The following is a 25,184-nucleotide window of genomic DNA, read 5'->3' as shown; positions in this document are numbered from 1 at the left end:
TCTTTTGCTCTTGAACCAGAGACTTTGCTTTCCAGATTAAAATTGCTAAGTGGAATTCAGCTGGAAAACAAACATTGAGGATGGATTTGAAATGACCTCACTCACACATTCATGGGGATATATGCAAGGACACACATAAACAAACTGTCTGTTATCTGAAGATAATGCCCAAGAATAGAGGTTCACCAACAATTTCCCATTCTTGTTGGACTGCAGTTTCCAATATCACCAACTATTAGTTGAGTGGGGCTGCTGGAAGCTAAAATACAATAACAGAAGGGAATACGGTGTTGCAAAGCATTGTTGTAGGATATGGATGAATCTTGCTAAACTGTCACCATAAGACTTATTGCTTTACTGTTCCATTAGGCTGTGTTACTGAATCACTGGATGAAAAGACATTTGCTTTCTCCCACATTTTTGTTATACTTTTATATCCCAGAGACGTTTCCACTGAATTCATAATGATATGTAAGTCCTTTGGTAAGCTTTCATTTTTTAAAAGGTACTAAATGGAATTCTCAAGTATCTGCACAATACGATGAAACTCATGTTTCTCCTGTTTGCAAGGAAATTGCTAACATGCACAAACCATAAAAGATTATTATGAAAACATAGGCAAAGTATAATGAAGAATATAACAATGAAAAAATGAGGATGTTTACAATCCATATGGTTAACAAACTTCCCCAGACTACAGTGAGGCAAGTTAGCACCTTAGGTCACATTTTATTATACAGTCAAAACAGAACAGAGCTACACTGGAGCCATTGTATAATACTGTCCCATGCATAATTGTAAACACTGTTTTCTCAGAGTTCAGGCATTTAGATTTTAGTTGGCATTCTGTTGGTGATGTAAGGTGTAGTATCACTGACAAGTTCTCTGTCAGTCATGCAAGAACCAAAATCCTTTGCCCAAGCTATTATGTTATTCCAAGGGCCTGCTGCTGTTTTGTAGTTCTTCCTGTTTTTGTGCCATGTGACTGGAAAAAAAGTTTCAGAGGAGCAAGAGGGGAAAGCAGCAGGCAGATCCTCTTGTACTTGCTAGAGCTGGCAATGGTGGGGTAGGAGAGGGCACTATGGGTTAGCCATCCAACATCCCTGTCCAGGGAGCACAGGATGGATGGCGAGAAACACAGTAGGTGTCTGCATTGGTTCAGGATCCAGTTTTTCATGTGTGTGTGTGTGTGTGTGTGTGTGTGTGTGTGTGTGTGTGTGTTTTAATCTGGAGTACAGCCATGTTAAACAGCTTTCCTTGGGTTAAACTGGATTGGCCTATGTGCATTTTGTAACTGCCCACAGGGTGATCCACACTCACACCAACCTAAATAATCAATGCAGATGTGACTTTATACTTTCATCCATTAGCTAAGAAAGTCTTCACTCATCACTATATGCAGGTCTTCTAGTTTTCCTTTCTCCTCCTGTAATCAGCTTATATTTGATATAACTGATAACTGATCAAAAGCAAAGCAAAGCAAAGTGAAACATTCCCAACCATACTTACTTGGAGCTGCCAATATACAAACAGTAATATCACTGTGTAGGCAGATCCCATTATGAACAATTTGTCACTCAAGTTCTAGACTCAACATGTGGGGTAGTTCTCAATATACTGAGAAAAAGTAACATTACCAGAATAAATGTTTTATTTTGATAATAACCCTGTTCAAAAGTGATTAATGATAGAACTTTTCATGCACAATTTCAGTGGGTTTTGAATGGTGTTACAATTCTTTGGGCTTCTCAGAGAGAATATTTTGTTTATCTGGGGACAAGTTACTACCAAGTTGTCCATCAGAGCTGTTATGGTTCTTGTCATGCAATGTGCAACCACCAGAGAGAATTGTCGGTTTCCAAAGCTGTACTCTGAGCTCACATGAGTGCTGGGTGAGCTGGGGCTGCCTTAGGATGGATCTACTCACCCCTATATCCCAGGATCTGTTCCCAGATTATCTACTTTGAACTGAATTATATGAGTGTACACTGTCACAAAATCTAGGATAATCAGATAATCTGGGATCAGATTTTGGGACATATGGCTGTGTAGATCAGCCTTTGGGCCCTTCCAGACAGGCCAAAATCTCTAGAGGAACTGAGATTAAAGTCACACAGAATCTCCAAATCCTGGGATTAAGCAAGAGGGATGGCTACATGCTTTCCTGGGTGGACCAGAGGTCTACCTAGGAAGCACCTAAGCAGCTCCCAACCTCTTGTGTCCCCTATAAATTTACCAGAGAGGCTTAGCTTTGTCCTCAGGCCCCTTGGAGAAAGCTCCTGATGCGTTGATGTATCAGAAACCTTCTCTGAGGGGGGCTGTGGGGATTTGGACCTTGCTTTAAGGTCTGGATTTTTCAGGTGTTTTTTAATCCAGAGTAAATTGGGAAATCCCAGTATACTCTGGATTAATCTGGATTAACCTGCAGCATCATTTGGGTGCCTCAGGTTAATCTAAGACCCATCACAGATTTTGGGCCAGTGTAGAAGATCCCTTAGTGATTTCCTTCCATTAACTTTCTTCTTGAAATAAAACCTAGGATATAAAGAACATTATGATAAAGACAAAAGAATAGGATTTATGCACAAAGAAACCTTTTGGGATAAGATAATAATCACAGAGAAGAAGATAGTTATGAATATCTTTAAAAAACTCTTGGAATGGAGTACACAAATGGAACAGGTAAAATAATGTATGATTAAATGGGCCACAAATCAGATGCCCAATAAAGACAGAAGAATGGGAATGCATGTGGAACTATAAATTGAAATTTACCAGTGCTTACGATTTAAAAGAACATTGGTATAAAATGATGTACCAATATACATAACTCCACAAAAATTGAAGAAAAATTATAAAAACATGCAAAATAAGTGTTGGAAATGTGAAACTCAAGAGGGCACTTTCTACCCACTTTCTACGTACAGCAAAGCAAAAGAATATTGGAAAGAGATTCAAGAAACATCTCAAAAATAATGAATAGAAATAGAAATAAAACCAGAATATTTTTAGTAGGAATGAGTTCATATGACTCAAAATTTAAAAAGTGTGAAAATATAGAACAATCTAGTGTTTGAGAGGACAAAACTGAAGAATAGGCAAATTAGGGGAAAAGAGAAATCAGAAAAGAGACTGTGAAGAAATATAGCTGCTAAGAAGATCGACAGTCAATACATCCCCCCCCCATTCCTTTTCTCCTACACTTATCTTTTTTCCCTTTCTTTCCTTGTCCATTTTCCCTTCCTTCCTAGAACCCAATGATTCCCTCATCTTACCCACCCTTATCCTATACTGTTTCTTTTTAACATAGTGTTTAAAATATTACCTAATATATTTTTAAAAAAGAATAAAACCTAGAATTTCAAATTTCTTGGCAAGCCTAATGGATTTTTTTAAGTATATGGTAAAATGGAGAAATAAGATGAAAAAACTACTATGTGATCACAATAAAAAGGAAACACTACTTAAAACATCATGGATATTTTATTATAAAGTCAGCCTTCCACATGTTATTCTGCATTGACGTATTCCAGTATCAAAACTTAAAAGTAGATGAACAATTATTCTCAACTTGATATTGGCTTGGCAGTTTTCTGTGCCTATTTCAGCAGTATATTCTAGAGACAGTCGATTAGGTACTTTTAAACTAATTAACTGTTTGGCTTTTAACAAGTTAACATCTGAATATAATTAAATTTAAATATTTCAAAACCCAGGGAAATTACTTTTTGAGACTACTAAGGAATAAAAACAGCAATCACTTTCCTTATTCCTCAGCAGAGACATTGGTAATGTTCTCCTTTCCCTTTAATTTTAAACCATGCTATATATTATTTTCTGTTTTATCAAGATTTATATATTAACTTTCTATAAAATAAATAGTGCATCTTGAGCAGAAGTTCAAACACAAAATAGCAAACACAACAGAAACTTTATTCTATCCCATCTTAAAACAAATGATGCACTCTTAATTATGGCAGCACAACAGAAAAACTGCTTCCAAAAATATGCAAGGTTTAAGCCAGAAGCAATGTGTGAGGTCCAAGTTTAAATGATGTACTGCTCTGAAACTACATTTTGCATTTATCAGGTTGAGTTCATCTGGTTCATAATCAACCTACCTGCTTTTAGAATTATTATTTCTTGGCCCTTTTCCAGATTTCTACCCTAGTACTTTATGTGAAGCAACACAATAAATAAATAGCAATGATAATCTCATCTCCCTGAACTTAGCTAAAATAGATCACTCAGACAACCCCTTCCCAGCCTTTCGTTGTGGCACCTCCTGAACCCTTCCATAGCAGTGAAGAAAGAGAGCAGCTGGTTTTAGCTGTTTTCTTTGTGTATGGCCACCCTGCAACCAACAATCTCAGGAATCTCCCAAGCATTCTCAGGAGCTCCTCTAAAACAGCATTAATGTGGCTCCTTCAAACTCTATAATTCTAAATTTCTAAAGTACTTCACCTTGAGTTTTGTTGCAACTCATAAATCACAGTGCTTTTATTTTTATACTGCCGATATTGTATGCTTGTGCCTTTGTCCAAGTTGAGACTCAAATGGTTAGGCTTTGGACTGAACATGGAACCAGCAGTCTCCTGTTAGCCTTACTCAGATCTACTGTGCAGCCTTGTTTGGAACATGGTATCTCCTCCCCTTTTTTTCCATTCATGCAGAAATGTCAATGAAGAGGGTTTGCCATATTGAGAATTAGAAATCCAATATCCACAATTATTATTTTTTAAAAAGGCTAGAATATACAATAGTAACATTGCTGGAAATGTATACCAATGCCGATGATTATGTGTGTATGTGTGTGTAATATTTATTTTTGTATGTTTTAATCAGATGATTTTTACAATCTCTATGACACTTATCTGCAACAGGGAAGATACACTTATATTTCATTGTAGATGGTCACACACACACACACACACAGAAACACTGCTCTAACTGCCTTCTTAAGGGAGTATAGAAAACACATGGATATATTTGTAGTGTCTAATGTTGAACAGTTCCTGGAGAAGTTACTTTTTCAATTATGATGACTAAAATCCCACAAATAACTTGACCAGTAAATATGTTTGAAGATTAAGCATGGCAATCCCAAAAGTAAATTTTCCAAGCTATGTTCTTCCGTATGAATGAATGGATGGACATTAAATGGATGGAGAAGAAAGGAATTCAGGAGTCACAGGTTGGTTCTACACAGGCACTATAATCCTGTTTAGAAGTGGATTAAAACAAACAGTTTTACTGTGCAAAACAAACACCCATGAACCAGTTTGAGGCTGGGACAGTAGACACAGGATGAATTTATTGCAGATCAGAACTGAATACAGGAAATGCAATATCCACAACTCAAAATCCCCCAAAAATGCGGAGGGATTCTTCTTCTTTACCAGTCCATTGAAATGTGCTTATCCCTAACCTGTGCTGTATTCTAATCGGCTGCAGTACATTATCTTGTTTGTTTAGAACTTTTGGATGAGTTTTTTTTAAACATACCATTTCTGGCTTGATCCACATTGCAACATTCATTGTTGCTCTCAGGCCAGCTTCATATTGAATTATAGTGTATGTATAGAAGAGCCCAATGAGAGTTTTTAATATACCTGTCATTTTACATAAAAATATCATGCTTTGGAATTTAAGCAGGGTTGGGACTGCTAGATAGTTAGAAGGGAAATCACCAGAAATACCAGAAATTATCAAGTAATGTAAGAAAATATTCTTTTTTAAAATTTTTGTTGTCTGTCAGTGACAGTAATGGGCTAACTTGACCAATAATATGATTCATAGAATGATATAATCATAGAGTTGGAAGAGACCTTGTGGGCCATCCAGTCCAACCCCTGCCAAGAAGCAGGAAAATTGCATTCAAAGCACCCCTGACAGATGACCATCCAGCCTCTGTTTAAAAGCCTCCAAAGGAGCCTCCACAGCACTCTGTGGCAGAGAGTTCCACTGCTGAACAGCTCTCACAGTTAGGAAGTTACCCTCATGTTCAGGTGAAATCTCCTTTCTTGTAGTTTGAAGCCATTGTTCCACATCCTAGTCTCCAGAGCAGCAGAAAACAAGTCTGCTCTCTCCTCCCTATGACTTCCCCTCGCATCTTTATACATGGCTCTCATCATGTCTCCTCTCAGCCTTCTTTTCTGCAGGCTAAACATACCCATCTCTTTAATCCACTCCTCATAGGCATGGTTTCCAGATTTTCAGTTTTAATTTACCTGCCACTTTACATAAAAATTATCAAAATTATCGTTTAGTTGTCTTCCTCTGGACACCTTCCAGCTTATCAATTCTTTTGAATTGTGGTGCCCAGAATTAAACACAGTATTCCAGGTGTGATCTGGCCAAAATAATAGAGGGGAACCATGACTTCCACAATACTCCTTCAGTTGCAGCCCCAAATCCTTATCTGGCTGTTTTTAGCTGCAGCATCACATTGTTTGCTCATGTTCAACATGTTGTCAATGAAGACTCCAAGATCTTTTTCACATGTACACATTCTCATCACATGGAGAATGATATATTGGAGATTGATGCAATAATTTATTTAACATTCTTCTCACATCCCTTGTATGTTTGTGAACCAAATTTCAGTAAAGAGTATATGGGAGAAAGAAAGTGTTCTCTTTTTTGGGAACAGCTTGAGATAATAGTTCATATTCTAGGAGAAAACACATAATATGTAGCAAAAATGATAGCATAGCAGGCGATGAGAAAAGCTTATGATTCTAACACTGGGAAGCTTTTGCCATTTAAAATAGTTCTGTAGTTCTCAACTTCCTTCCTTCCAGATATTTCAGACTTCAGATCCTAGATTCCCTGAACATTGGCCGTAATTGCGGTTTCTTTTAGCAAACAGCTGAAGGACCAAACAATGTGAATTGTAGAAGCAATAAACAGTGAATGAAATAGACATATTCTGTTCTACTATCAAGCAGTATTCTCTGCTTCCAAACATATATACAGTGTTTCTCAAACTGTGCTCCTCCAAATGTTTTGGACTTCAGCTCCCAGGAATCCCACCCATTTTACCAAGCGCTACAACTGTCTTATGGTTGTATTCAAAGGGCCGTTTGTAATTGTAAGACTTTATAAATGTAACTATGTTGCCCTAGCATTGAAAGCCACATGGCTACATAAAATGACATGGTGGGCTGGATTCCACCTGCAGGTCATTCATTTCCCCTCCCTGCCAGCCTGGGAGGAGAGGGCTATTTTCTGGCTCCCAGTAAGAAAGGGCTGGTAGGTAAATCTTCCCAATTGGGACTATACTGGGTGGGGGACAGGGCGAGCCTATTTAAGGCTGTGCAGCTCCAGAACTCTGCAGTTGGAGCTAAATGCTGGCCCACCCTACAAGAGCGTGTCTAGGGGTCATTTCAGGGCTAGGTAAGATTTTTCCCCCCCTTAGGGCAGGTGGATGGGTTCACCTACCCTGCACTGTTCCTAGATGGGTAATAGGCTCAGCTGGAGTCATAAATAGGCTCTTCTGTGAGAAAATGGGATGGAGTTGACATCTCAATGTGTACCTAAGGCCCATTTTGGTGAAGCCCAGGAATGGGAACTGCCAACAGTGTGTTCAGGCAACCAATGTAGGGGTGAATGGAAATGGTCTTGGAGCTATATGAGAATGCTAACCCCGCTGAAGCCTCATGGCTTGGGGTTGTAATATCCAAGGTAATATTCCTAGGAAGTTGCTGTAAGAACAGCTCAAGTTAAGCAGAGATGTACTCAGGGGAATCAGTGTCTTGCCCAAATTAGTAAAGGAGGAGGTCTGGGTAGACCAACCTGCTTCATCTTATTCCACATCAGATTAATTCTAAACATGGAGTTTTTACAGTTCATGACTACCTGGAATTTATGTCACATCAAATTCACTGCATGTTTTAAAGTTAGTTTCTAGCCAATAGTTTAAATTTTAAACTAAGTAACAGTTAATAAAGTTATCCTAATTTGAACCCACACCTGTGTGTTGACACCTTATTTCGGTAGGTTGGATGGCAAATAAGTGATTCCTACTCTCCTGTGTCTTTTTTCTAGGTTTGAAGAAATTTCACCAGGTGTTGCTATAAAATGCCAAGGCAAATATATACTAGACATGTCCTTTATTTATTTTCTTTTTATAAAACACTAAAATTGAGCCAGTGAGCATGGAGATTCTGGAACCTGTTTATTCAACTAGAGAACAGCACTGAATATATTATGTGGCTTTCCAAATCATTTGTAGGTAGCTGTGGTTTCTGGCTGTCTCACTCATTCTAAAATAGTGTTAGGGATGACTAATCTGACAGCAATGATACAGCATTGTCAAGGGAAAAGCTGAATCCATCACATGCAGGAAACACATCCTAACCTTCTGGCACTGCAGTCTTAACAAGGTGTTCCCGGGAGCCTCCCTCTAGCTTCTCACAGATCTGAATGGAAATCTGCCACATTGTGTTTGGTTTTAGATTGTATTTTCAACTCATGGCTTCAGGATCCCTCATTTGAGTTTTGGGTAGAAAGCACACCCACACATGTTCTGCTCTATATAAACCACAAGATATTTAAATGAATAAACTGGAAAATATATGACTAAACAGAATCTACCGAGGAATGTACAAAAGAACAGAGATGATATATCAATGTTCCAATTAAGCTAAGAGAAGTATGTGATGTTAAAAATAAAATTTCAGCAGGGAAGACAACAGGACTAAACAGAATGCCGGTAATATAACTGCTTTGAAGGGGAGCTTTTTTTGTTGTTGACTCATTCAGTCATTTCCAACTCTTCATGACATCACGGACCAGCCCACGCCAGAGCTCCCTGTAGGCTGTGGCCACTTCCAGCTCCTTCAAAGTCAAGCCAGTCACTTCAAGAATACCATCCATCCATCTTGCGCTTGGTCTGCCCCTCTTCTGTTTTCCTTCCATTTTCCCCAGCATCAATGTCTTTTCTAAGCTTTCCTGTCTTCTCATTATGTGGCTAAAGTACTTCATCTTTGCCTCTAATATCCTTCCCTCCAGTGAGTAGTCGGGCTTTATTTCCTGGAGTATGGCCTGGTTTGATCTTCTTGTGGTCCAAGGCACTATCAGAATTTTCCTGCAGCACCACAGTTCAAAAGCATCTATCTACTTTCACTCAGCCGTCCTTATGGTCCAGCTCTCACATCCATAGAATACTAAGGGGAATACCATTGCTTTAACTATGTGGATCTTCATTCCTAGTGCGATGTCTCTACTCTTCATGTTTTATCAAGACTGGAAATTGCTCTTCTTCTAAGAAGTAAACCTCTTCTGATTTCCTGGCTGCAGTCTCTGTTTGCAGTAATCTTCACACCTAGAAATACAAAGTCTGTCACTGCCTCCATGTTTTCTCCCTCTATGCTGAAGGGGAGCCTTTGTTTCAATTACAAAAGATTTTTTAAAAAACAGGGAACATGCCTGACAGTACTGAAGAGGCTAATATAACTTTGATACCAAATGAAGAATGGAATTTGACTTTGACAAACAAAATTATCAACCATTATCATTCTAGAATAATGAGTGTAATTTATTTATTTTGATCTTGAAAGACCTCGCACTGTACTTCAGGACTTTATTCACAAAGATAAAGCTAATTTGATCCACACCTTTGATAATTCAAACTGGTCTTCATTTAGTGATAACTTTATGACATGGATGAGATAACTTTATTGTATACAAAAGCATAAATATGACACTATGTAACAAAATTTGAAAAATCTTTTGTTCCTGGTTTGAAAGTGTTATTTCCTGTTTAAGTGTGTGGTACTTACTTTGAAAGTAATTATTATACTCCAGAAGCTTCGTTTTTGTGGTAGCCACAAATGATGTTGAATTGGTTGAGACTCAAGATATTCATTGAAAAATTATAACAAAATGTGCTGCAGGATGTCCTGCAAAAACAAAGTTTTTGCGGTGTAATAATTTTTTCCCATGTGTTTATGTTACAACCAATTAGAAAATGACATTTATAACTCAGGACCAAAAATATGATTACATAATGCAATAAGTGGGTTTATCCAAACTATGTAAGATACAAAAAGCTTTATATCCATTGTAACCATTGTTGTTCATCTTAGAGGTATTAGGCAAATTGAGAAGATTACAGTCATAAAGATGAAAAAGAATCACATAAATTAAGACCATTTGCTGACATTTTGATGATTACCTTGACAAATCCCCCACCCCCAAATGTTGCCTGTTCTGTGTTTCAAGACAGGCGTGTTTATAGGGAAAACCTGACAAAAATTATTAAGGTAGCAATATAAATTGGATATAAATTAAGGAGAATATAGTATGAAAAGAAAAGAACAACTTTGGAAAGAATACTATGCATTTCAACTTTACAAGGTCAACTGGTTTTTCCCCTGCATTGGCAGTTTGAAGTCCCTGGATATCATATCAATGCTCCAGAGCAACTTCAGGCCCATTTCAGGATTTGTGTCCTTTGTAGATGGGTCCTGCAATTAAACTTTGTTACCAAATGTTAAAAAAAATCTGTTCCTGGTTGAAAGTATTATTTCCTGTTTAATTTTGAAGTTTGTTGTTATACTACAAAAACTTCATTTTTGTGGTCACCACAAACTTTGTTTATTTATTATTTTATTTATTTATTTATTTCTTGCACTTATTGACCGCCACTCTCAGCCCTAGGGCGACTCGTGGCGGTGAACAGCAACATAGAAAAGACAGTGTACAGTGAATCATGACAATGTTGTTGAATTGGCTGGGACTGTATGAGATATTCATTGAAAAACTATAACAAAATGTGCTGCAGGATGTCCTGCAAAAACTTTGTTTTTGAAGTTTAATAAAAAAATTCTATGTTTTTATTATTGAACCAATTAGGAAATGGCATTTATAACCCAGGAACAAAAATGTGTTACATAGTGTTATGAGGAGGCTGACAAGCATCTCTTAGATGCAGTGGACACTCATTCTATTGAGATGATTTGGTTAAGTCAGAAGAGCTTGTGAACCCAAGGGTTATAGATGGAAATTATATTTGATATAAATATAGAAAGAAAGACAGCATGATAATGATAAAATGATAAAAACACTAACCCACTAACAGTCTAAATGAAAAGTGTACTACTTTCTTTGTAGATCTTAATAAGACATAATTTAAGAAAAGTTTTAATGTGAAATAATCTGCTATGAAAAAATCAGTTAAATTTCCATTGAGGAAGAACTGGAAAAGGACATATGAAGACCAGGAGACAATGTGAGAAGATAGAAGAAGGTACAACTAATGGACTTAAAATTCAAATAGTTATAATCTTAAATATATTATGTAATACGCTTTAAAGAAAGAGATGATGACTTGTAATAATAAAATTGTTGTCAATGAACTTCTTATTTCTCAACAACCTTCATCCTCTTTGTTTTGACCTTGCAACATACCAAACATTTCTAAAGATGCAACTAAGCAATAATTAATCTGCCATTCCCATATTTCTCCTTTTCCTTCCCTTGTTCCCTCAGCCCCTACTTTACTAGTAAATGTTTAATAAAAATTATTTGGAGAAAAAAATATGATTTTGTTCAGCAGTCACCTTAAAATGCTGGGTAAAAATGAGTATTTTTTAAAGCAGACCTCCTCAGCTCATTATTTATGAGTTCAGTCTTTAGTTATAAAAACAGTTTATAAAGTGACATTGGGTCTTGTGGCTCAAAGAACATGACACCAGACCGTCATCAAAATAATGATGTAGTTTTGTGGTACTTTCACTTCTAGTTAATAATTTTGAGGCAGCAGGGATTATTTTAGAATAGCAATCATGTTAAATTCCATGGTATTCTGGATTTTATTGATAATATTTACATTTGTTTCAAAATCATAAATTTACCTTGGGATGAGCAGTGTGAGACATCTAACAAAAATGGAGCCATTAAAAATTGTTATCATGTGACACCAATCTCCCTGCTTCCATTATTCCGTATACATTTAAATACTATAATGGCAATTTGTTCCTTTGATTTATATTTATCCCAAGAGATAAAGAGATCTTATTGATATCTTAGTTTTGATGTACACATTATAGACTTAAAAATAATTTTGCACAGCTTGTACTTCTCATGTAGAATGCGATCCTTTTGCCAATGGATAAAGGTAAAGGTTTCTCCTGACATTAAGTCTAGTGGTGCTCATCTCCATTTCTAAGCCAAAGAGCCAGCATTGTCCGACACCTCCAAGTCATGTGGCCAGCATGACTGCATGGAGCACCTTTTTTTTTTTTTTTTGCCTTTTGCCAAACTTGGAAAAAATATTATTTTGGAGTACAGCTCCCCAAATTACATTCTATTCTAGTTGGATGTTGATAGAAGGTGTATTACAGAAAAAGTAAGTTTTCTGTAGCTAATTATGAAAAGAGAGGAAGATGGTAATAATCCCCCTCACATGCATGGGCCAGCAAACCAACTGGCCACAACCAAGTCTGGCTCCTTCATGGGGTCATTCAAACTGCCCTTTGCTTGGCTGCTGGTGAGGCAATAACAACAACAACAACAACAACAACAACAACGATATACATATTATAGAGGGTTTCCAATGATGTTTTGCTACCCAATAGCTCTAAAAACAATGCTTGGGCATGAATACAATATCAGACGCCTTCTGTCTTGATTCTGGAAGTCTGAATTATTGAGAATTGCTTCCCACCACTCAAATGCCCATATCAGCACCTTTGGCCATTTATTATGATATTGTTCTTATGAAAGATTGGCCTGTGTGCATACCTACTCATCAGATATGTATTCTTTTGGGCTTTTTAGTTACCACCCTGATTATGATATTTCTTAACAGATAAGTTATGTTGTGTGTGTTTTTCCCACAAGAGGGTTAACAAGGTCCAAGCCTTAATCAAATTATCCCTCTGTTGGGTGTATGGGAGGAAGCTAGGAACCAGATGAGTACTTGGCTGATGTGATAGCTGTGAGGCATTCATGTACTCTTCAACCTTGTCATTAAAATGCCCTCATTTGTACATTCACTGATCAACTGCACAGAGCATTTCCTGGTGTCCTAAATGAAATGAAAATATCCACTCTCAGTCAGATTCTAATTTCAAGTCAGCAACCCCTAGCTGTTATTAGCAATCACTGGCGTATCAGTTTCTTTTCAGCTGTGAGACTGCTTATTGCTGTGGGAACAATGAATTAATTCTCTTACTACCATTTTATTGAAAGAAGTGAACATTTAGCACAGGATATGAGGGCCACACTGAATAGTATATTAGAAAGCACAGTTAAATAGCATCTAAAATAGAGTTGGAAGAATATTTTGTATTGGGACTGGAAATCTTTTTAAAACCCCTCCATGTACGTAATCACTTGGGAGCAACATCCATGCTGTAGATGGGGGCGGGGGTGGGTTGGGAGCAAAAATGAAAAGAGGCTCAAGAACGTAGGCACATAATCTTTTATTCTATCTGTCTTTTCATTCTCATTACTGTCTCCTCATCAAAAATAATAACATTGGCCCCTCTCTCTGATATAAGCTGTGAAAATGTAGAAAGAATGCAAACATTCCTTGGATTACAAAACCACTATTCCTAGTTTGATTAACTTACTGATTGACCAATTGAATCCATATCCCACTTTTTCCAGGGTTCAAAGAAAGTTGATTTAAATTGACAATTGTTAGAAATGTGTAAGATAGTAGTGCACATCATTATCAGAGTAATTGGTGTTCACAAGCAGAAGTTGAGCAAGAATCAGCATCACATTAGTCTCATGGGGTTTAGTAAATAAATAAAGCAGTCTTTAGTTTTCTGTTGAAAAAAAAAACCCTATGAAGAAGATACTTACAAGTACTAACATTTTTTTAAAGTGTCATGGGAGAAGCTCTAAAATATTCTCTTAATACATGGAAAAGAGATTGAGAATTGTCATAAGAGCAATGTGCTGTTTACTGGTTCTGACGGAATGCTCTCTCAGGTACTGACTCTGCAGAATCTTGCAAGCTAAAGGTTCTAAAATTGATAATTAACCAGAGTAGTTCCTAAGAAAGACATTTATTTTGCCAATTTGCCTGTATTTTAATCTGTTCCTAACTTGGGAGCTGTCACCTGGAGAGAAGGGGGAACCTTTGAGTGGAGCAAAATATTATCTTAATGCAATCCTATGGAGAGTTCAAAAGAAAACCCCCATGTGCTTGAAGTCATATATGCAAAGGGTGCATCTTGTGTGTAAAAAAGGATTTCTGTGCAAAGGTCAGAACTGAACATGATTTCTGTCTGTAACTGTAGTAATGACTCTTAGATTTCTGATGAAAACAATAGAGTTGTACACCAATCAAGTATAGACAATTTCTGCCTTTCAGATACAAACAAGAGTGTTCAAACTCTGGAACCTATAACAATGGGGAAAGAGTATACCCATCTAGGCTAGTTTGTAGAAGTACACAAGACAGCGGGATTGCTTTCTTGAATGCACCAGTGAGACCATTTCCTTGTCAGCAGGAGCAAGGGAGTTTCAAAAGAAATTTTGAGTTTGTACTTCAAAATGAGGCTTGACCTCCAAGATGGCCAGAAATCAAGGATAGCTTTCCCTAAACTGCCATAATGTCTTTTACAATATTCAAACTTTAGGAATAAGCAATTTCTTGCCTAAACATCAAGTATAACTCATAACAATTGATATTTACCCACAACAACAGCTTAGACAATGGATTTTCTAAGAGTTGTAACTACATAAGAGTTCATACAGTAACTTCCTAGCACTGAACGCATCACCACAAATAGCAGGCAGGGCAGCTAAGAATCACTCTATATAATGTAATGCTTTTAAACAAAAAGCACCATGTTTCACTATCTCTCTGGCCTGAAAATAGAAAACATTTCTCAATTTGGAGAAGAATCCTTTTGAAAATGCTGCACTCCCCATCACTTCTTTTATCAGCTGGGCAGAACAGGGGAAATCACTGGGAGAAGAGGATACCAAAAAGCAGCAGCACAGATGTTCTATGTACCTTCAAGCAGTGGACCCCAAAGGAGCAGTCTTCTCTTATCCAAAGAAAGCAGAATTTTCAGGGAGGTTGGGTCACTGGCTTAGTCTGAAGGCAAGTCTTCAGAGCAACAAAATTCAGTTGAACTTGCTGTCACACAAAGTTGGATGATCTTCTAGAGTTTTCTGGAAACTCCAGAGTATCCTGTGGCTTTGAGGCAGTCTAGACAATGGACATAGTCCACTCTGGCTGGACACCAGCTAGACAAGGAACTCCGTGCTGTTCTCAGTCAGTCACAGAGCTCATGGACACCATAGGCACCCCACAACCAGAATAAGGGAAGTAACAGATCCCTATTTCTTCCTGTTCATGTTGGAAAAGAAGGTGCTTGGAATGACCAGGAGCTCACAAACAGTGCCATGGCCAGCTGGGAATGGTGATAGCAATGACACAGGCACGATCCTTCTTCTGTTCATTCACCGATGGATGCAGAGAAAGGGTGTTGGAATTAGTGTCCAGTATGGAGAGTGGGTTGGATTCATTGTCCATACTGCCTCAAAGCTGTAGGATACTTGGGAGTTTCCAGCAAACTATGGAAAATTCTTCAGTTTGACTTTCACATACCTAATAACTACATTAAAATTAAACTTGCATGAGAAATGCAAAAGCCTTGTAAAAATTATAAAACATGTCTGCTAAGTCTGGTAGAAAATTAATTGCTGGTCTTAGATCAACCAACTTAAAAAAATATTTTAGCCTATGTTATTTTAACCCAAGGGTTTTGGAACACACATGGTCTCTTCCTTTTTTATGCCATGTTTGTTTCATTTGATGGTTTCCTTACTTCTGTGAAAGGTTTTCCACTATAAAAGTTGAAATGCCTCTTTTAACACTTAGGGCTTATCTTCAACAGACAGTTTAGTCCAGTGTAAATATGCCTTAGAGCAACTCCAGATCTGCACACTGCTGAATCCAGGTCCATTGAATTTGACATAAATGTGCCATTCATCATTTGGCAGTGCATCCACTTTGCTAAGAAAGTGCACACATCGGCTCCTGCATGACACCACTGCTCCTAGCAAGCCATGGTGCTCCATCCGAACACCTGCCCATAGCAAGTGCCTCTGCTGATAGCAGAAAGGGGCACCCACACAATAAGCAAGAAAAACATCATCAGAGGCACCCACAATGGCCAGGAGCTCGGACAAAGCTTTATGGCTGGCTAGGAATGGAACTGGTAGCTACACAGGTACAATCCACCCCCATTTCCTGCATTGATCGTGCAGGGAAATGGTGATGGCACTAGTTTCCAGTCTGGACAGTGGATTGATTTGAATCAAACCTGATCTTACTTTCAGATTGTCTTGAAGCTTCAGGATACTCTAGAGTTTCAAGCAAACTCCAGAGTATTCCCCAACTTTGTTCAAGTTTCAAACAGACAAATAAATAAACAACCATGTGAAACTAAATGGAAATAGCTGGGTGTCATGGAGACAGTCAACCATCCTTCCAGTCCAGAATGAGTACAGAATTTTTACAGCTGGAGACAAGCCCAAAGTTACTGGCAAAAGAGTATGTATTTGTCTACATCCAACAGCAATATGTTGATGTTCTGGGCCCTACCCTTTTGTTATCAGCTTCTCCCACCACCCTGAAATTAACTAGAGAGTCTTAGGTTTAAAAGGCTTCCTCCTGTTTTCTTAATGTGATCTACAATATTTTGAAATTATTTCTTTGGTATTTGTTTTTGGATAGTGACCACATGGTTAAACCATCCTTAAAGTTATGAAATTCCAGTAATGTTGGTTCATGATTTGATTTTAAATGGTTTAACACATCCATCTAAATCTGCACATATGTTGCCTAGATCAGCCATGGATTTTTTTTTACACATTCTTTAAAAAAGAAGAGCTGAAAGATAAAAAAATAATGCTCAAATTTCATTGATTTCTTAAGTTAACCGTATTCCCAGTTATTCAAGCCATTTGTTATAGTACTTCAAAGTCTTGTGATCATTTCTAAAATTGAAATAAATGCTTCCTTTCCTATTTTTCCACCTGGTATTTGAGCAGTAATTTATTTAAATGAGCTCCTGCTTTGCTTTTTGCATCACTGGACTCTAACATTTCAGGAATCAGAGCAGTGATAAAATTGAAGTGCTGGTTGAAAATGCTAACATCTTGTTCTAGGAACTGTAGCGTTCATCTACAGTATACCTTTTAATTAGTTAACTAATACAGTTCATTTACTTTCTTCAATACTAGTTCCAGGCAAAGTTCCTGTACTATGCCGCACTGATTGCTATCTAGCCCATTTTTTTTCTTTTGGGACAGTTATCTACCATAGAATTGTTATTTCTTTTGTGACATTTCCAGATGACAGTTTGTCTTTGATTGTGAATATGTTTCCTGTAGTACCAATGTTTCATAATGTTTCAAATATGGATGTCTTTCTCCTGGGTCTCAGCCGCAGCATTTTTAAGAAATGCTGTAAAACTTTTCTGTTTCAGCTGCTTGCTTTTCAGCCAGCAGGGAGCCATAAGGATCTGTTATGGGTGGAATGTTATTCCATGACATTCTATTTTATATATATATATATATTAACGCAAGCTTGCATAACTTCTAATCCATGAAACCAAATAGCACCTATCAGACACAGAAACCCACCAGGGAATTGCTAAATTCCTTGTTTATGCTGCCTGGAAAAAACAAAGGAGAAAAAGAAGGAGGAAATGTTTAGACATATTATAAACAACTTGTGGAAAGCTACTACAGCTTCATTTGGATTCTCAGTTAATATGCCCAGTTGGGAAGGACTCATTTAACAATAAATAATGTGGCATTTGAATTCAGAGTGCTTCACACATGAGTTTGTGGCAATTCTCACAGCAACCATGTTAAGGGGTAAATATTATTGCAAATGATATAAGTAATATTTAATGCTGTAAAGAATGACTTGTCTGTTATCTAACTAGTTAATAGAGGTGCACATATATTGTTAGTCCTCATAATTTGGATCAAATTAGTTAAATTCATACTTACAAGATGATATCTGATATGTGGGCATGACCCATGCCAAAGATGTAAAAATCTAAACTTACCCAATACTTGTTTTCATTTTAGTTTTGTAAATCTCAGGAGGCTCCCAAAGTCAGTTTTATATTCAGTACAAAAATGAAATATGAAAAAGAAAAGCCAAAAAGGTTGTTATAGTTCCTGCCTTTCCTTTCCTTTGTAATTCAATGGCATCTTGCCTTTGGGAGCGGGAAAAAGAGGGAGCAGTTTTTTTCTGGAAACAGCACAGAACTTTGGAAAATTTAATTTGAGAAGGAAGGAGCCCTATGCCAGAGAATTCAAAAGGCCCTGAATGTAGTGCAATGCTCAGCATCAGAGAGATTTGCCCCTCCGTAGCCAGCCAAAGCTCCAATAAATTATAAATTTTGTTCCTGGGTTATAAATATCATTTCCTTATTGGTTCTATCATAAAAACATGGTGAAAGTTTATTAAATGGCAAAAACCTCATCTTTGGGATAGAGACATCATTTTAAAGCACATTTTTCTATCCAGCCCACCAATTTAACATTGCCATCCACCCATTTAACAAAGTTTTTGGTGCACAAAGTTCCCAGTGTAGAACTACTACTTTAAAAGTAAGAATGTTGTTTATAAATGTTATTTATAAAAACTTTGAAATTCCCCAGAAATCTGTGGATAAGTGAAATGTTCTGAACTTTAGTGAGCTAAGAGTGGTAAATGTGTTATACCACTGTAGTGAATTTCACCCCATAGTTGTAACAATGAGGGAGAAAGGAGCTCCTGAAATTTCCCCAATTATTGTAATTATGAGCAATTGCTATAATGAAATAGTAATGGTGCCAGACAATGGATCTAGATCTTCCATGTGCCAAGGGTGTGACCTCATCACCTGCAGGAGGGCGGAGCATGCAATTTTGCTGACCAGACCTGCTGCAGAGCTGCTCCATGGAAAAGTGAGTTAAATATAACTTACCCAAGGCCGAAAGAGCTGAAAATAGACTTGAAGCATATCTAAGAGTCTATAGAACAAAACTGCTTACTTTTCTGCCATATCTGAAATAATTGAGGCATTAAAAAGCTATCACCGAAATTCCAAACACTTCTCTAAAAAAGCAACCACTGCTGCCAGGAGCTGCCAGGAGTTGCCTGAAATAAGGGCCATCTGGCAGTCGAGCGGACAGGGAAATAGATTGCAAACCACAGAGCAGTTCGAAATGGCTTCAGAGACCCTCAATTCTACCGATTCCAAGCTGGATGAATTGATGGAAATGATCTAAGGGCTGCAAAACTCAATGGGACATCTTGCTCTTGAGGTCAAAGACACTAAAGAGGAGGTACAGCTTTAACTCCAGAACCAGAGAGGGTTTGAAGCCAAAATTAAATCCCTAGAACTAGATGTGGACTTCTTAAATCGGAAGGTAGCAAATCTGGAAAACCATCAGAGACGTAAAAACATTTGTTTATTAGGCATTCCAGAGTACTTAAATGATAAAGATTTGATCAAATCCTTGAGTGAATGATGGAATGATTTTGAGGTGCAAGCTACAGAACATGACATCGAGCATGCACACATAATACCTTCATATGTTAAGAACGATAAAAACCAGCAAAAACAAAGACCAAGTACAGTGATAATTGCTTTTGCCAGAGAGTCCATCTGCCTAAAAGTCTACAAATCCTAGAGGAAAGTTCAGGATTTAAAATATAATGACAACAAGGTGATAGTCTTTCAGGATTTGGCAAAATCAACCAGAGAAGAAAGAGCTTCCCTCAAGGTTGTTACAGACAGACGCAGAACTGAGAAGATTAAGTACACCTGGGCCTTTCCTGCAACCATCGTTATCTACAAAGGAGGAAAAAAATTTACTGAGATAACTACACAAGAGGGAAACAAGCTGCTAAGGGAGTTGAACTTAACTGAACCTTCACCCGAGAGCCACTCAGCTGAAGCAGAATCAGATGGTGGGACTGATGCAATAACTGAGGAAGGTGAAGAAAGATCTGGTTCACACTTGAGGCCAGAATATTAAAAAAAAAGAAGGGCCTCAAGGAAGAAAACTGGAACAACCTGCATCCTCATACAGGCCCTGAACCAGAAGGAATTACAAATAGTGTGACATGACTTGTGTGTACATGAAGACTGAACAAGCTTTAAAAAGTAAACTAACAGTTATAAATGTTAGAACTTTAAACATATTGTAAGATATTTAAGACTGATTAATATCAAAGTAGAAAAGTACTGTTTGCAACTAAAATTATAAAGGGGTATTCACATTAAGGTGCACTCACAATAATGATTACTATGAGAAGATAGAGACTGTATTGTTAATTGCCTGAATGAGCTGGAACGAGAAGGATGAAGATGCTTGCAGGAAAAGTAAAAGGGGATTTAGAACATTATTTAATATGATAGAGATAAAGGGGGGGGGATAGAGTAAGAGCAAGAAGTATGGAGTTCAGAATTCAGAATTCAAAGGAATAATAGAGTCTAAGATATGGGTAGGAATGTACATAATTATTGGGTGTTATATAGGTTAAGAGTCAATACACGGGAGGGGGAGTTGCGGCAAGGGACTCCGCCCCTCATGATACTCTGGATGGGTGTGAGGAGGTCCTTCCGAGCAGCCCCGCCATCAAGGAGGGGGTCTAGGGATCCAGAGAGGGGGGAAGCTAAGGGGTTTAGGTCAGGGACTAGGAACAGCTACAAACCAGATAGAAATAGTGGAAGAGACCTGGAGAAATGGAGGGAAAAGTATGCACCAGATCAATGGAGGATAAAATAATTGTTCTATCGATTAATGTGAACGTGCTTTCATCTCTGGTAAAAAGGCAAAAAATTGCCAGCATGTTGACGTATGCTTAATTCAGGAAACCCACAAAAAAAGGACAGAACCAAATTGTTGAACCTAAAAGGATGGGAATTACAATATGAATCCCGGGGGTCAAATAAGTCACTAGGAGTGGCAATTTTAATAAAGGACATTCGTGGATTTGAGTTAGAGGGAAAAAATAGCAGATAAAGAAGGACGATTTGTGATGATAAGGGGAAAATTAAACAATAATGAGATCACTATAGCAAGTATCTATGCCCCTAATAAAAATCAGTCAGGATTCATACAATAGTATTGTGCCAAAATTGAAAAGCAAGTAAAAGGAAATGTAATCATCGGGGGAGATCTTAACATTGAACTGTATAAACAAACAAAAAAAGGGACAAATCCAGCAAGGCTTGAATGTAAAATCAACTTCAAAAATGGAACCTCACAGAAGCACACAATAGAATAGGAGAGGAGGGAACAACCCCAACATTTTACTCACATAGGCATGCAAAATTCACTGTAATAGACTACTTTATAGTAGGAATTAACAATATATGACTTATAAAGAAGATCAAAGTGGGGAACCACTGGCCAGGAGATCATGCTCCTCTCCTGTTAAAATTAGGAAACCCAGTTAGGAAGCCCCCAAGGAAATGGAAATTCAACAGAAAAATAACCTTTAATGAAAAGGATAAACAGGCCATTAAACAACAGTTTCAAGAATTCTTTCTATTTAACAGACAACCACAAATAAGAGATTTTTTGGGACGCTTTTAAAGTAACCATAAGGGGAACTTGTATCTCATTGGAAATAGGAATCAATAGAAAAGAAAAGTATACATTTGAGAAAACAAGATCAGAGGTAGAGGATGCATTCCTACGTTTCCAAAAAAACCCATCAGTTAAAAATAAGACAAACTGGAAAGAGAAAAAAACAGCAACTGTAGGACTTAGATAAAATAGACACCACAAAATACCTATGAGTTAAAAATGACTATCAAATTAACTCAATTAATAATTCAAAAAGACTGGCTAGAGTCCTAAAATAAAAAAAAGCTAGAAGCAAAATACTCAAGCTAAAAGATGATAGAGGACATCTGAGATCATAATATAAGGAAATCAGGGAGATTATGGCTAGCTACTATGAAAAACTTTACGAACACAAAAATTTAATCAAACGAGGTGGCCTCTTGGAAAATGTTTATAAATTCCCAGTCACATTGCAATCTAAATAGCACAATAACCAACTCAGAAATTGAAAAAGCAATAGAAAGCCTAAAAGCAAACTCATTATCTGGGCCAGATGGCTTCACAACAAACTTCTACAAAATATTCAAAGAGGAAATCACACCGAACATATTTACACTGTTTAATGAAATAATGGAGAGGCAAAAAGTACCAAATTCCTGGAAATGCTCCGAAATTCATACAATATTAAAACCAATTAAGGATGAAACTGATCCTAACTCTTATAGACCAATATCCCTTTGCAATGTGGACTACAAAATATTTACTAAAATTTTAGCAAACAGGATGAAGGACATAATACCGGAAATAATTCATGACGACCAATATGGATTTATAAAAAACAGTAAATTAGTGGACCCTATAAGGAATATATTGAACATTTTGAACCATGCCACAGAAAGAAAATCCAAATTACTCATATTAAAACTGGAGTTTTGCAAAGCATTTGATTCATTAGATCATAAATATTTGAACAGACTATGTGAGGAAAGTAATATGGGGGTGAAAGTGTGTAAAGTAATAAAAGAATTATATAGTGGAAATAAAGCAACCATCTCAGTAAACGGGGCACACACTAGACAAATAAATATCAAGAGGAGAACCAAACAGGGATGCCCCCTTTCCCCAGCCCTATTTTCACTGGCCATTGAGCCACTAGCAAATTCAGTAAGGAACAATCCGGTCATTAAAGGATATAAGGTGGGCAAGGAAGACATCATGATTAATCTGTATGCTGATGATGTTATGATAATTTTAAGGGAGGTGGAGGAGTCATTACAATCAATAGTTAAAATAGTTAAGGATTTTGGAAAAACTTCGGGCCTCACAATTAATTTTGAAAAATCAGAGATACTACACAAAAATCTATCATGGGAAGAAATCAAGGTTCAAAATATTATGGGAGTTAAATTGGAGGGGGGGATGGGGTGGGGGGAATGGGAGGAGGGTGGGGGTGTTGGGCGATACATAACTAAGGAATGTATAAAATGTAATTTAAGGAACATTTACTTGTGGAATAATGTATATTGAAATAAGTCCTGTATGGCAAAATTTTGTTGATTGTTGGGATGTATCAAATAAAAAAAATCTTGGAAAGATTAAAAAAAACCTCATCACCTGCAGGTCCCTCATTCCATTGACTGCCAACTGTAGACACACCCACATGTAGGAGAGCTTTAGGGGAACTACATCTTAAAATCCTGTTTAGGGTGCTCTTCCAAATTCTGTGTAACTTCCTCAATTATCTCAAGGGACAAATCCAGCTCTGCCTCCTCATTAGCACTAATAGGCACTGCCAGCCCAGATTGAGAGGTTCCAAGTCATGCCCTTGCCTCAACAGCAGCAGTAACAAGCCCAAGAAAGGTGTGTGAGGTGGTAGGTGCAGAAAAAATACCTCTCCCTCTCTCTCTCTAAAAGCCTGGTGGCCACTGGAGCCAGCAGGATGTCCAGTTTGGCCACTGGAAGCAGACCCAGCAGTACCCACCCCATGCCTCATTATGTATACAAAATATATGTTTTGTTGTTAAAACACTTTATTAATTTGCATTGTATGTGTGTTTGTGTGCACTAGCTACTGCTAACTGCTTGTATGTGGTTTGCACACACACAGGCCAGAAAAACAGCAAGGAAAATGAAAATAGATAAACAAATAATTTAAACACAGAAGAATACACAGAACTACAAATACATACGCAGGGCTTTTTGGTTCTTTTATATTGGGGGGAATATGCACACAACAACACATAGAAAGCTGATAACATAAGGATTTGAGGGGAAAGTAAGTAAGGAGTGTTTAGGAAGGGCGTATAGCTGTGCTAGTTAGCTATAAAATATAAGTATGGGGTTGGATAATTTCAGCAGAGGATGGTTGTAGACTGGGACATGAAGGGACAGAAAGAAACAGAATTACCAAAAAGCTATTATAATTTTAAGTTTTAAGAAACACAGAGAAACAGAATAACACACATCTTCCTCTCTCTCCTGCAAACACAAAGACACCGAGGACAGGAGATCTGCTTTGCAGAAAGCCACATGATTGTGTTTCTTTTGATTGGCTGACAAGGGGGAAAAAACCGCATGCAGCTGACCTTGTCAATCACATCAGCCCCCACTCCCTCCCATCCCAAACAATTATGGACGGTGGAGTATGTAAATGTTTTACATTGAAGAAAAAAAGCTCCAAAACAAGAAATCTTTACAAATCTCTCTGAAAGTTTCAGAGGCTGCTAATTTGATTGGAAAAGAGGGCCCCTTTCCAATTAGTAATTTAGAGATTCAAATCAATAAATCATTAATCTCCAAATTTTGAAATGGAGATCCAAAGCTTTGCACACGCGTACTAGCCATAGGTGTTTTTTTCAAACATTTTTTCATACATTTTTAAAAATGTATTCAGATGGTAATTTTCTTTTTTAAAAAATAAATCAGATTAATTCAGGAATGGAACCGGATGTTATTAGGAACAGACATATGCAAAAGAAATACATGCCTGAAATACACTGGTTTGCCTGATACTACTTTTGCTCGGTTTCTTGCTGGCTCTGGAGATTCCATATTACTGAAAATATTAGCTGAAGTAGAATTCATACTAAGAATACAAAGTTGCATTTCTGGAATGTAATGCATGCTTCAGAATTCTGAACAACTTTTTACTTAATTCCAGAGTGTGTTGTGATTGCCTGGAACAACATATTGCCTATCAGACAACTGTGCAACTTAAAGTGGATCAATATTTGCTCATTTCTCTTAAACAGATTAGATTTGTGAATTATTTAGCACAACCCACAAGCTCATGTTGTATTCAGATCTTGTTGCTAAACAATGGCCTCTGTCTGTGAATAAAAGATGCACTGTGTCATTTGAAAAGATCTACCACATAGGAGGCATTAAGGAGCATTTCAGGTTTTGCATTCTAAACTGTATTAACTAACAGGACATTCAAATGCTGAGTTTAAACCATGATGAATTGGGGAGTGGGGGGGGGGGGGGGGAGAAGAAAACATTTTATGTATAACTATGAGGCTATCTACCTCTAGATAATGTAACTGTAGTTGGTATTGACAAGTTTAATAGTAGAAATAATAATAATAATAATGATAATAATAATAATAATAATAATAATA

The sequence above is a fragment of the Anolis sagrei genome, chromosome 3, assembly GCF_037176765.1.
Source record: "Anolis sagrei isolate rAnoSag1 chromosome 3, rAnoSag1.mat, whole genome shotgun sequence".
Taxonomy (NCBI): Eukaryota; Metazoa; Chordata; class Lepidosauria; order Squamata; family Dactyloidae; genus Anolis; species Anolis sagrei.
The sequence above is the reverse complement of the archived record's forward strand: the minus strand, read 5'-3'. Positions refer to the sequence as shown.